This window comes from Urocampus carinirostris, chromosome 1 (assembly GCF_059441175.1).
Source record: "Urocampus carinirostris isolate Australia breed hairy pipefish chromosome 1, RoL_Ucar_1.0, whole genome shotgun sequence".
NCBI classification, from domain to species: domain Eukaryota; kingdom Metazoa; phylum Chordata; class Actinopteri; order Syngnathiformes; family Syngnathidae; genus Urocampus; species Urocampus carinirostris.
Window position 1 is genome coordinate 57,471,655 of NC_142349.1, and position 13,212 is coordinate 57,484,866.

The 13,212-nt window shown below is 39.8% G+C and overlaps 1 protein-coding gene across 16 annotated transcripts in view; it reads left to right on the top strand.

The window, feature by feature from the left end:
• Window positions 1-13,212, top strand: part of mbnl1 (muscleblind-like splicing regulator 1) — a 102,054-nt gene that overhangs the window by 19,664 nt on the left and 69,178 nt on the right. For 14 of the 16 annotated variants that reach the window (XM_088346533.1, XM_088346550.1, XM_088346552.1 and 11 more), the window contains one exon: window positions 2,410-2,577. The exons of the other annotated variants lie outside the window; for them this stretch is intronic. The gene's annotated coding sequence lies outside the window, so the exon portion shown is untranslated. The remainder of the gene's footprint in view (window positions 1-2,409; window positions 2,578-13,212) is intronic. 16 annotated transcript variants of the gene reach the window in all.

Sequence of the window (13,212 nt, forward strand, 5' to 3'; positions counted from 1 at the left end):
CTGTTCTAAACAAGCAGTTGTCTTGGTATACTAAAACTATTTGCAGATGTGACTGCTACTTGTAAATGATAATTGGACATTTCTTATTAGAAGCTTTGTGTTTTAGTTTTGCAGAATTCTAAACTCTTGCAGATTAGAAGATGATGAAAACATAAATTAGAAACTTTGTCATGCTAAATTAGAAAATGCATTTTCAACAGTAGGGTACTATTCCATGGAGTTTAGACATCAGCGATCTAAAAGGAATTGAATAGTTTGTAAAAGGACTTGTTTGTCGGGTCTGCATTTTTGTGATGTTTCTAACTGCAAAAAACCTGCAACAGTTTGCATTTCTTTTGAAAGCCTTTCCTTTTTGTGTGATAGCTGGACAATGTTTCTCTTAATGAAGAAAGAGTTTAAGTGCGCGTCGGCCTGATTTAGTGTTGGTTTTTGGGTGTTAGTGGGTTCATCCAAGGGTTTGATTTAATGCCTGAGCAGAATGTCAGATAATTTCAAGGGATCCACGAAGATGCTAAGAGACAACTATTTTGAACCGTTATTCTATTGGGGTGTATATATTTATATATGTATATATCAATTACCAATCAATTTTTAACTGTGTCATTTGGCCACTAGTGCTGTCCAGACTACAAGCCACTACTTTTTTCCTATGTTTTAAATACTTCGGCTCTAAGTACGGTGTAGCTTGTTCTTTTTTTTTTCATGAAGTGCATGTTCGCAACGGTGTCACCAGCGACTTTGAACATGCACCAGGCCCTTACCCCAAATCTTCCCAGCTGCGGTGCCTATCGGGTGCTGAGCAGCTGGTGAAGAACTGGTGTTTAATTGAAATAAAGTACCACAATTTCTGCCAAGTGCTCTGAATGTCAGAGTGAAGAAAATCAATGAAGTGTGGGTAAACAGCACATGTAACTATGACTCCCTTCGGTAGCCAAATGCTTTATTATCTAGTTAGTGATGTGCCTGAATAGATGAACAATCTTCCTGCTGTCCCTATGGAATAAGATAGCAGTCTTGCCAGAGTAAGAAGAGAAATGTCTAAGTGAAGTAACTCATTGTGCCGCAGTTAAGCAGCTGTCAATCTTAATCAACTAAACAGAAGCAGTGAATATTAATTAAGTTGACATAAACATATATCCCAAACACGTATGAGTGTAAATTTAAATGGATGTGAAAGTTCTGCATTTATATAGCGCTTTTCAAGTCAATGAAAACTTCCCAAAGCGCTTTACAATGTGCTTCACACTCAACCATTCACACACACTCACAAACCGATAGCAGCGTCAGCCATGCAAGGCAACTACTTGCTTATCTGGGGAATTAGGGATTCAGTGTCTTGTCTAAGGACACTTCGATATATAACACAGACGAGCCGAGTATCGAACTTTTGGCCTTTTGATCCCAAGACGAGCTGAGCTACTGAGCTACTGCTGCCCCGTAAATGATGCGACAATAGTTCCACCCAACCAACGTGTTGCAACACCTGGCGTCGGGAGTCCTTGCTTTAATGAATTGAGTCAATATTTCAAAACTGCATTTTGTACTTCATTTGGTTGGTTTGTGAGCGATAAATCTGTAGAAAACACAGAAATCAGGACAAGGGCAAATTATTTTTCATGGCATGGTATATATTTGGGGTGGCACGGTGGATGAGTGGTTAGTGCGTCTGCGGTACAGTTCTGAGGCCATGGGTTCAAATCCAGCTACCAGCCTTCCTCTGCAGAGTTTGCATGTTCTCCCCATGCTTGCGTGGGTTACCTCCGGGTCCAAATTGTCCATAGGTGTAAATGAGCGAGTGAGTTGTCTGTCTCTTTGTGTCCTGCGACTCGCTCGCAACCACTTCTGGGTGTTCCTAGCTCCCTGCCCGAAGATAGCACCCCCGCGACCCTACTGAGGATAAGCCGTTTAGATGATGGATGGATGAAAAAAATAAATGTAGAAATTTAATTCATATAAATACCATCCATATTTACTTGTGGGTATAACTGTGTTGGCGATGGGCGTTTTGCAGTTGCAAAAAGCATGACTGGGAGGGAGCGTGGTTCGCCTGCAACAAGGAATTGGAGAGCGAGTAGGGGGCTGCAGGGTTTGTGTCGTCACAGCTTCCGCCTTCTCCTAATAGCCGGCCTCCTCCACAGCTGTTGCCACTGATCCCCCCCATCCCATACACCCCCTTCAGCATCAGGCAGTCGATCCAGCGGTTCGGAAGAAAGTGTGGCCCAGCTCCCCTCAGTTAGCTGGGCTGGAGAATCCGTGGCGCAACAGCTAGCACTGCAGCGTGCACATGCAACTGCAGACATACACTCCACCCTCTTCCCTCACCCTCCCTCTCTCACTGTAGTGCTGGGGCTTTGCACAGCTCCTCCACTCATTTGCTGCTGATTCACCCGCTTGCCTCTCCTCTGCCAGTCGCTCCGCCGTGCCGTGCTCTGCCTGCCCACCCGCCTTGCCTGCCTGAGAATGGTCCAGCCGGTGCCTGAGGGTCTGCTGTCGCAGCCTGTCTGAACACACGCTCCAACGCAAGAGTCTGTCGACAAGCCGAAGCACTCATACCTTACCCGGAGAGCAATGTGAGAGGTAAACGCTCGCTTTCGAAAGCGTCCTCACCAGCTTCTACATTTTATGTCGATCGTTTTTTTCCTGCGGGTGCTGCAGTCTTGACTTTCTAACTGTGCATAGAGCACATGTGACAGCGTGGGGGTTCGTTGTCCTTAGTGATTGCTCTGTGTCCAGAGGGTTAACGTGTGTTTGTTAGAGCTTATTTTATTGCCACTGGCACTGACACACACATTAAGAAGTACTCTTGCCCTTAAGCAGAGAGACCGATAACCATTTCCTGTGGCTAGTTTGAGAATTTTTGTACGTGTGCCGTCAATCCAGGAAGCAGCAGAGATCAATAGATCACCCGCTCGTCCCTCCTCTCCTCTGTCTGACTCAACACTATTTGGAGTTGAGACGGCGGACGACTGGTTTGATTTCCCTCTGCCTTTTTCCCTCCATTGCTGCGTCAGCCCAAACAGGGAAGCATGATTTTGCGTGTGTGTTTCAATGCGTGTGCACTGCAAACTACCGCCCCGCTGCATGTAAATTAAATGTGACATGGGAAACTGCTGCTTCCTTATATGGTAAGCAGTATTTCAGTACAGTAGAATCTTGCCAAGCATTCCGGAGAGTGTGTATGAAAGGGTGACTCCGTCTGTGGGAGTGTGTGTGTGTCCGTGGCTATGTGAGACTCTTTGAGTGTTTGCATGTGTCTGGTGGAGGGGGAGTTACCAAGAGAGGTATAAAGTTGAGAAAAAAGGAACCGGGGCAAGGCAAAAATGGAAAAACAAGTAAATATACTTCTGAGCCAGGGAGTCCTTTCTTTACCGTTTTAACTGATGCAAAATAGGTTTCCATGCTAAGACCTACTTAAAATCTTGAAGGCCATCCTCGATTTAACAGGAAGTCCGACATTTTGAATTTCGTGGCGGTTTTGGGCCTTGTCAAGGCCAAATGTCGTATTTTAACAAACCACTGCTTGAAAATTCATATGTCATTGTTGGAATTAGAATTTTTGTCATTGATTATAACATAGTGTACATTGTTCCCGAGATTAAATGTGGCACACCAGAATGTACATGATATAAGGGAATAAGGAAATAAATTTGATTTAAAAAATGAATATTTAGATAGTTAGCAAAAGTGTGACAAAAACAAAACTAACATGATAGATGACCAATAAGATGAGCCCCTTCAAAACGTAGATGATTTTTTTCTGGTTTGGGATTTTTGTAAAACATTCAAATGTTCTAAAATGGCAGAACACATTTTGTGGGTCTTGGAAAATGTATCAAAAATATTTAAAATGCCTGGCACTCATGCGCTTGGCTTCTGACTCCTGAATATTCCCGTGGGGATATTAAAAAAAAAAACTACAGTTTTTACATTGTGAACATTTCATGCAAATATTCCACACCTCTAAAAGTTTGCACACACGGGAATATTTTTTATATCTGTTTACTTGACTTGGAAAATGTGTTAAAAAATTCTAGTTTGTAGATCTTAAGAGTACAAAAGGGACTGTTGGCTGCCCAAGTCACATAAGCATGGGATTTTGCTTAAATCATAACAACATAAGTGAATCTTGGGAATCCTGCAAGTCTTAAAAAATAATATACCGTTCTCCCTGTTTTCCCCCCTCCCTGCTCATTACTTCTGCCCTCCTCCCTCTCATCTGGTGTGTCTGTGGTTAGGGCAATGATGTGGAATGTTGTTGTGACTTTGTGGGAGTCAGTAGGTAGCTCAGACAGTGGCGCTCATGTGCACAAACATGTACACAAAAGCAGCGAAAGATCTTGGGTAGATTGTCGTGTAGGGAGGAAACTTGACGTATAACACAATTTGAATGGAGTACAAACGAAGGTGTTTTCTGTTCTCACTGAACAACTCTCCATGCATGTGTGGCGCCCATGATTTGGAGTCGAGGCGGGATTATATGCTTGACAGCATCGGCGCTGACAGGTTAAGCCTTTATTACACCAGGGCTTTTCGCCGTGTTCGTTCTCTGTTGTGAACACTTTTCAACAATATGTCACAGTTTCAGTTGACTAGGAGACCCTCGCTCTAATGAAGTGCGTCAGTGAACACAAACAAATAGCTTACAGTGTGACACGTTATTAGACCTGTATTTCCATCGTTAAAGTTCTCTAATTTTCATTTTACGTGAGTAATATTCTGACGTACAGACTGTAAACTTTAGCTGTTTTTCATGAACAGTATGAGTCATGCTGGTTCTGGAAAAGGTTGCAACCGCACTAAGCGTTGTTTTATATGGTTGGGCCTAAACCGAAATGACTCAAAAATATGACCGTTTACAGTCCCGTTCGAGAAGTCAAGATTGCTAGATTATCAGTAGTAATGTAAACAATCCAACGTTAGCCATAGTTACTATTTTGAAAGCAGGATTTAGTTGCAATAGAATGTATCTACAACAATGTTAATCATTCTATGTTGGATCTTTTCTGGAATATACAGGGATCAGAATTTTCCGCGGATCCGCGGATTTCCGCTGTTTTTGAACCCCAAAGGCATTCCGACTTTTTCACTTTTTCTCTTGCGTAGCAAACAAATTCAAAATCCGACTGTCTCACTCTTTCCTTTATTGCTCTGGCGCACCCTGGCGGCCGTTAGAAAAATTGGCCGCCGGTGGCGGGGGCTCCACCCTGCTTTATTCCTGGACCCCGGCTATTTCAGCTGAAAATGAAAATCTCCATTCTGATCCCTGAATATATAATCAATTATACATCTATTTCTTGTTATAAACCAACCTCATACATTTGTGATGGGCTTTTCTAGAAAAATAGTACAGTATACCATTGGTTTTCGCAGTTAATCTGTTCTTTATCCCATATTAAAACAAATTTTACGTGCAGTTTCCTTCATACGAGAAATTTAGGTGCCGCACTTTGGACTTGTACTACAGAAATGAATTATGCATGCAAACTCAAGCTTACTTAGTGAAAAAGCCTTATGTGTATTGGTGGATTTCTCTGGATTTTTCCATTTCATTTTCTGCCCCAACAGCAAATATGAGAATCCAAATATACTGGTATACTGGATGCCACTGTTGTATCCATCTCTATATAGTGCAAGTCTATTTTCTGGCAAGCCACATACTAGCATCTTGTAAATAGATAGTATGCAGCAATTGGGTTCGTTTTCTGAACAACAAACACAGTACTTTGTTGAGTTTGGTGATTGACATAAATAAAATAATCATTTTTATTTTAAATGCAGAAAAATCATCTAGTTGCGTAATGACTTTTGGCTTTTATCGGAGCCGTTCGAATTGAAACCGAGTTTGGACAATGCTACTAATTCTGAAGGGTCTTACTTTTACGACAAAACAGAAAATACAGAGATACTGTACATGGAAAGGTCAATTCACCTAAACAGTACAGGTAAAGGACCCTTCAATATTTCAAAGTCTTTTATTTAAAAAAAAAAAAAAAAATTCTAGGGTATTTTGATTTATGGTCAATGTACGTATGTCTTATAAACATAGAGTGCACCATTGCGGAGATTCTCTATCAGTAACTAGTTGCTGTCCTCTGATGCAGCAGTTTCATAAAATCAAATTGCATGTTAAATGATGTTCTCGTCAGGTAATATTGACAGTTGAAAAAAAATCGAGTACGTTTTTTTATCTGATAAATATTTTTTTTCCCATTTAATCAGACACCCCGACGTCATTTGAATTTTAGTCTCTGGCTCCCGCCCATATTTATTTACTCATTTGTTCACTGGAAATGTTTGGGTTTGCTTTATTGGAAGGCCAGACCACTTGGTTTCGCTCCCTAAAATCTATTAACTCAAAGTCATAGAGCAAGAATTTAACTTAAAAAAGGGCAAACAAAAGCCCGGAAAAATAGACCATCTGGTACATCCTATAAAAGGTCGAATGAAAGGCATAATTGACAGTATATAAACCCTGACTCCATAAGAAAGCAAGAAAATAGTGACCCATTAAAAAATGAACAGCAGTTTATGGTGTAAAAAAAAAATTAAAACAAGATATAAAAAGAAAGCGATAACGTGCAATCCATCAACGCTCTTCAGACACGGAAAGCAGAAAAAGGTAACAACTTCATGTCTTTCTTATTTCCTCTTTCCTTGTTCTCAATTTTGCAACATACGTGTGTGATATTACGGGAGAAGAACAATCTCACAGTTATTACGCATTAATCGAAACCTGCACCACCACAAGATGTTTCCTGAAAAGTCATATGCCCTTCCACTACTCAACAGTCCAATGACGCAAAAGTCTTTATTACTGTTGTTATTCTTTTTACCTACTTTAAAGGGACAGTTGTAATTTTTAGTGCCTCCTAGTGGTACAAAAATGTTATTCCAGTAAAAAAAATTGCCATGTGGCGGGCATAGAAAGAAATGGTAATTAGCTAATGGGTTCCAAACCCCTGGCACACCAGGTAAAAACATTTATATTGTATGTACATATAAAACATTAGATACATAATAGTATAAATTTAGTACTACTTATATATAATACTCATATAAAATAACAAAATCAATGTTATCTACCAGTGGTGTGACTTGGCTTGAGCTGGTATAGTTATGTCAACACATCACACAAGATTCTTAACCGAACGAAGAGTGGTAAAGTAGCACTGTGGGAGGTAGTTCAGCCAATAGCATATCAGCATCTTCATGATGCCGTGATGCCAACCAATAACAATACATGGTTCTTATGGGTGCTTGAAATCTTTGAAAATGTTATGTTTTCACGGTCAGGAAAATGTTTGAATTTTGGGTGAAGTGCTTGAAAATGCTTGAAAATATTTCCATTCCCGTGTTTCCTGGCAGTCTGACTCGATAGACCATGCTTTTAAATGAAGAAAAAAGATTGAAAAGATTTGAAGTCGAACAACACAAAATGCAAAACAATAAAATATAAATACAATTGATTAACTCTTCAGAACTCTCAATAAATGATAAAATGCAACAACAACAAAACTATTTAGAATTCTATTTCAAACAATTTTCAAATAGATCTTCCAAAAAACACACAAAATATAAATTTAAGTCAAACAAAAAGCAAAAGATCAGCTGTGTCCCAGATTAAATGATTTAATGCTTAGGAGAATTCAATATGATTAAAATGAGTCAAAATTTGGCTCATAGCGACTTTATTTTACTCAACAAAGCCACAGAAAAAACGTGTTTTGATCGGCGCTGGATTTGTCCCTTTAAAGGTCCTAGAGAAATTCAAAATTTGGATTTGAAAGTGCTTGAAATCTGCTTACATTTAGCCCTTAAAAAGGTGTACAAACCTTGTATATAATATAGACCAATAGCAGAAAGGTATCTTAGAGATTCGTGATGCATGTAACTTATAGTCATACGCACAAACAGTGCAGTTTGAATTTTTGTATGTTGGGCTGCTGTATTGAGGGTCTCAAATAACATTGTATACCCCACCGTCTCTTGAAACTATTGTAAATTAAGGCCACCGTAACCCAGGGGTCTACTGTACTGAAATGTGTGTTGCAAAAGTTCATTTTTAGTTTTCCCACTTATTTAATGGTGAAATTATTTTTGTCTGTTTTCAAAATATGTTAATTTAAGAACTGTTTTCTTTAATTATCCCGTGGGTGCTTGTAGAGAAAGGTTGAATTTTCCCTATTACGATGTTTTAATTTTTCATTCATCATTTTGATACTACTGTGAGTCATGTACTGTATTGGAAAAATCGTAGTTGTAACAGATGTGTAATTGATTTAAAAAACGTAATCATCAAAGAGGGGGTAATTTGGAGGTTTCTTGTTAAGATTCGTTTAATGTTATGCATTCGTCGTGACCGCATGACTCAAGCCACTCCCTGACTTTGTCAGCTGCTACTGTGCGGAAAATCCCGCTGCTGATATTTCAGCACGATGACCCAGACGACATAAATGCAATCCAATGAGCTTCTCATGAAGCCATAAGGCCGGCCATTATCGTTAATATCCCTTGACTTCTCCACGTCCTTAACACGCGCAAAAACGCAGTCTTGCACACAGTCTCATATTCACCACAGTTTAAGGACGCGCATCCTTGGGACAGTTTGTCACTGTGTTTGCGCGCTTCACAAAAGGCTTCCTTGTCTCCAGAACTCGGCTTATGGAAGAATAAGTAAGGATTGTTTGACTGTCTTCGCCCAAGATGACCAGAATGCCTCTGCAAAACAAGTAAAAAAAAATAGCGGTGTGGGGATGATTTGACTGTTTCTTGATTTAGTCAGCATATTGGGTTTGAACTAAAGTAAAGTATAGATGGTAAGGATACATCACATTTTGGCACCCCCCAAAAAACTGCCAAAAATGACCAAAACAGAATTGTCACATTCGGCCGAACATTGTCCTCCCCCCCGCCCTCTTCACTTAGGGGAAAGTTTGTGCATGACGCAGTTGCTTATTTTTCATTTTTCACACGGGAAGGAGAGTCCAAGAACAACGTCAAAACATTTTCTCAAATTTGTCAAAAAGTGTGTCCCTTTGCTTCCACATTTATCTTCGCCATTAGCAGGACTCTGGCTAATGTTTACAATCATGCATACAGTCCGTTCGTTTCCAGACTCGATCGGCAGGTGCTACTCTATGTATGGTGAGAGTTGAATTTATTGTATTGTTACCTTACTTTGGTTAATATGCAAGTGTGCCTTGTTTGTTACATGAAACTATTCCAACCACCACAGCATCATCATCAATTCCTTCCTACTTCTATTTTCTCGTCACTTTTTACTCCCCTGTCCATAGCTAAAATGCACCAAAAAGTATGTACATAAAAAAATGAGTGCTATTGTGCAGTGTAGCAGCTACAAGCTAGCTATTCTTAGTTATAACTAGCCATTTTACTCTAACTAAAACAAACATGCTTGTTTTTGTTTTGCATTTTACATCTCTGAAATGTTTTATTCTTCTTTGTCGTCTGACAGACTTTTTGGAAATTACCTAAATTCCTTTTTTTTTTTTTTTTTTTGAAAGCACGGCAAGTCGGTACAAAAAGTATTTTTAAGTACTTTTCCTTTGTTCAGTTTTCATTTTTGGCCAAGCAATTGACGTTTTCAGTTTGGGCCCAAATTTTCATTTTGGTTTATCCTTAATAAATAGGTTAAACTTCCTTGTTTTTTTTGACCTGCAGTATTGACTTGCGAGACCAAATGGCTTGTTGGTGATATCATCACATCAGCCTTTGTGTAAAAGGAGATTCAAGCACGTGTGAAACTTGAGCTAGAATCATGGTCATGTTGTCTTTGTTCGTATGAATTCTGACAAATAATGGAACGTCAGCTGCTATATTAATCCTTGCCACCCAACGATTTAGATCTATTTCACTCTGTATTTGTCACTGATGGTGGACGCATCAGGTTAGCACTGCTCGTTCTATGCGTTTATACTGTCATTGGCGTCGGTTTTAAGAGTATTGTTAATTATTAATTTTACAATTCTAACCATTTTAACATAGTTAGAAGTAAAGCAGCCGAGTCCTGCCATGGCCGGGCATTATACCGGCGGGCGGAGACGTAACTGCGTGAGATTCTTGCTCAAAGATGTTGTGGCAATTTCGGAGGGAATGTCAAGGACGGATTTTATTAACAAGTTTGTTGAAAAGATTCTGAAGTTTAAAAAGGAGGAGGTACATGCTGTCATAAAAATGACTTCTGGCAAAGGCTTTGATGTGAGTTTTGAAACGGCAGCTCTTTATCAAGAGTTTTGGAATCGCTTTGAGGGAGTGAGGTCCCAGTTTTCAGGATTTACAGTGGAGAAGCTGACTGATAATACTAACAAGATTGTCGTTGTTAGAATGTTTAGTGAAATGATCAGTGCTGATGACGTCTGTTATTGGTTGAGTAGATACTGCTCAGTAAAAGGCCAGGCTATGAAGGTGAGGTGTGAGAAAGGCTATTGGAATGGTGCCTGGAGGGTACCAGTCCAACTACGGCAAGATCCTCAGGGCTTTCAGGGACTGAAACAAATTCCGTCGACTATATTCCTGGGGGAAAACCGTGGCTTTATCCACTATCAAGGGCAACCGAAACTCTGTCGCAAATGTGGTGAGCATGGGCATCTGGCTGAGGTATGTGATCGAATTTTTTGTGGAAAGTGCAGAACAATTGGACATTCCTTTGAGGAATGTAGCAATAGCAGAAAATGCAATCTCTGTGGAGAAACGAATCACCTCTTTAGAAACTGCCCGAATTCGTTTGCTAACAAATTGAAAGCTAGGAAGGCAGTTAACAAAGACAACAAAGACAATGAAATGATGTCAGACAACATAGATAATAAAATGAATAAATGTCACAAAGACAATGAAGTGAATAAAGATAACAAAGACAATGAAATTAATAAAGTCATGGAAATACAAAATGAAAATGAACAAGAAATTAATGAAGTTATAGAAATACCCAATGAAGATGAACAGGAAATGAATAAAGTTATGGAAATACTCAATGAAATTGATCAAGAAATGCACAAAGAAATTGGACAAGACAAACAAATTGAAAAAACAGATGTACCTACCAAAACCCCTGGAGCAGAGACCAGAGAATCAAAATTGAAACAGGAAGAACCTGGAAATTCTAATTCGATTTCTCATAAAATACCTGAATTTGGACATGACAAACGAATAGAAAAAGCAACTGCCACTCCGAAAACACATATTAATCAGGAAGGGCCTGGAAGAGAGTTCAAATTAGCAAATTTGTTTGCTACGCCATTGCCGGGATTTGGAGAAGACAAACAAATCGAAAAGGCGAATGACTCTCCAAAAACCCATACGGGCACTGGAAAGAGGAGTAAAAGTAAGACAAAATTGGGAGTGGTGAAAAAACCAGAAACAAAGATAAGAGATTTAGAAGAAAGCCGATTGCCGGTGAATAAGCCCACAAGGGAACTGTATGAAGTTGAGACGGAGGAAGTCGGGGAGGGAAAAAACCTGACCCTTAGTGGGCAAGGAAGTAAGAGACCCCTTGATAGGTCCTCTGGCTCACCCCCTAACCCAGAAAAAAGGGGAAGACCTGGAACCACAGACAGAGAGTCAGAGGGTCCCAGAGTTTTCCCTGGTGAGTCTCAAAATGAGGTACTACTCTTAAGTGATGTGTCTGACACAGGTGACACTCTCGATGATCTCGATGATCACCAAAGAATGGACTCAGATCCCCCAGTTTTGTCTAACTAGTTTAAATACTTTTACAACAATTATGGACATTACATTCTCTACTATCAATGTGAGAAGTGTGAGATCAAAGGTTAAGGCTCACAGTGTTTTATCGTTCTTAAAAACTATCAGAACGGATGTGTTTTTACTACAGGAATGCTGCATCCCCTTTCTAAAAAATTATAAACAGTGGGAAGAGATTTGGCCATATCCGTCATTATGGAGTGGCTCGAATGAAAACCGTAACGATGGGGTAGCCATTTTAATAAACAACCCTCAACTCATCATAAAGGGGAGTACTGTGATGAGAGACGGACGCGCTATCTTAGCAAGACTTTCTTATATAGGGAATGATTTTAACCTCATTAACATATTCGGCCATGCCGACAGACAACTCAGGTACGAACTTTTAGAGGACATCCAGTCGCATATGCTAGGCCATCAACCACTAATCGTGGGAGGAGATTTTAATTGCATCTTAAGTAGGAAGGATAGAAAGAGGAATGATGAGGAGTTTAAAGTAGATAAAACATCAACTTTATTACAAGACATGTGCCGGACATTTAAACTGGTGGACTGTTTCAAATCCATACATCCAGGAGAGGAGGGCTTCACCTGGTTCAGTAGTGACAATGCCAGAGCCTCTCGAATAGACTACATATTTACGAGGGGTTTAGCACAGAGTGATGCAAGATTAATTCCAGTTTTTTTTTTCGGATCACTTGCTACTGTCCTGCTCTTTCTCATTTCCTTCAGGTATGACTGTTGGGAAGGGTTTGTGGAAGTTAAACTGCTCCCTGCTGGAGGATGAGGCTCTAGCCGCACAATACAGGGAGCTGTACAAAGACTGGCAGACCCTTCAAGACTCGTATGATTCACGAGCACGATGGTGGGAAATGACAAAGAAACGAACACAGACCTTTTTTAAAAATGCAGGGAAAAACAAGAAACTCAAAGAGATGAAACGCATGTCGGGACTACAAAGAAGACTCCAACGCTATTTCATCCTAACAGAAAAGGGGATGGACTTTAATGATGAAATCAAAGAGACCAAACAAGAACTAAACGCTTTGGCGGAAATAAAGAGCAAAGGCATCATAATAAGAAGCAGAGAAAGAGAAATAGAAGAAGGGGAAAAATGTACACGCTACTTTTTTAAAAAAAATTATGGGCAAAAATGAGGGGATTTTTAAACTTCAAAACGAAAACGGGCAAATAACAAAGGAAAGTAGTGAAATAACCAGATTGGTCGAAGACTACTACAAAAAATTATTTGAAAAGAAAGAAACATATGAGAATGAAATGGGGCATGTATTAGATCATATTTCAAGATCAGTGCGTCAAGACCCCTTTTTAACATCGGACTTTACCCAAGACCAACTGAATGATTGCATAAAGACTATGAAAAAAGGCAAATCACCCGGGGAGGACGGATTCAACCTCGAATTTTACCGGACTTTTTGGGATATTTTAGCACCAGATCTGTTAACTGTTTTTAACGAATTTTCCAGTCGA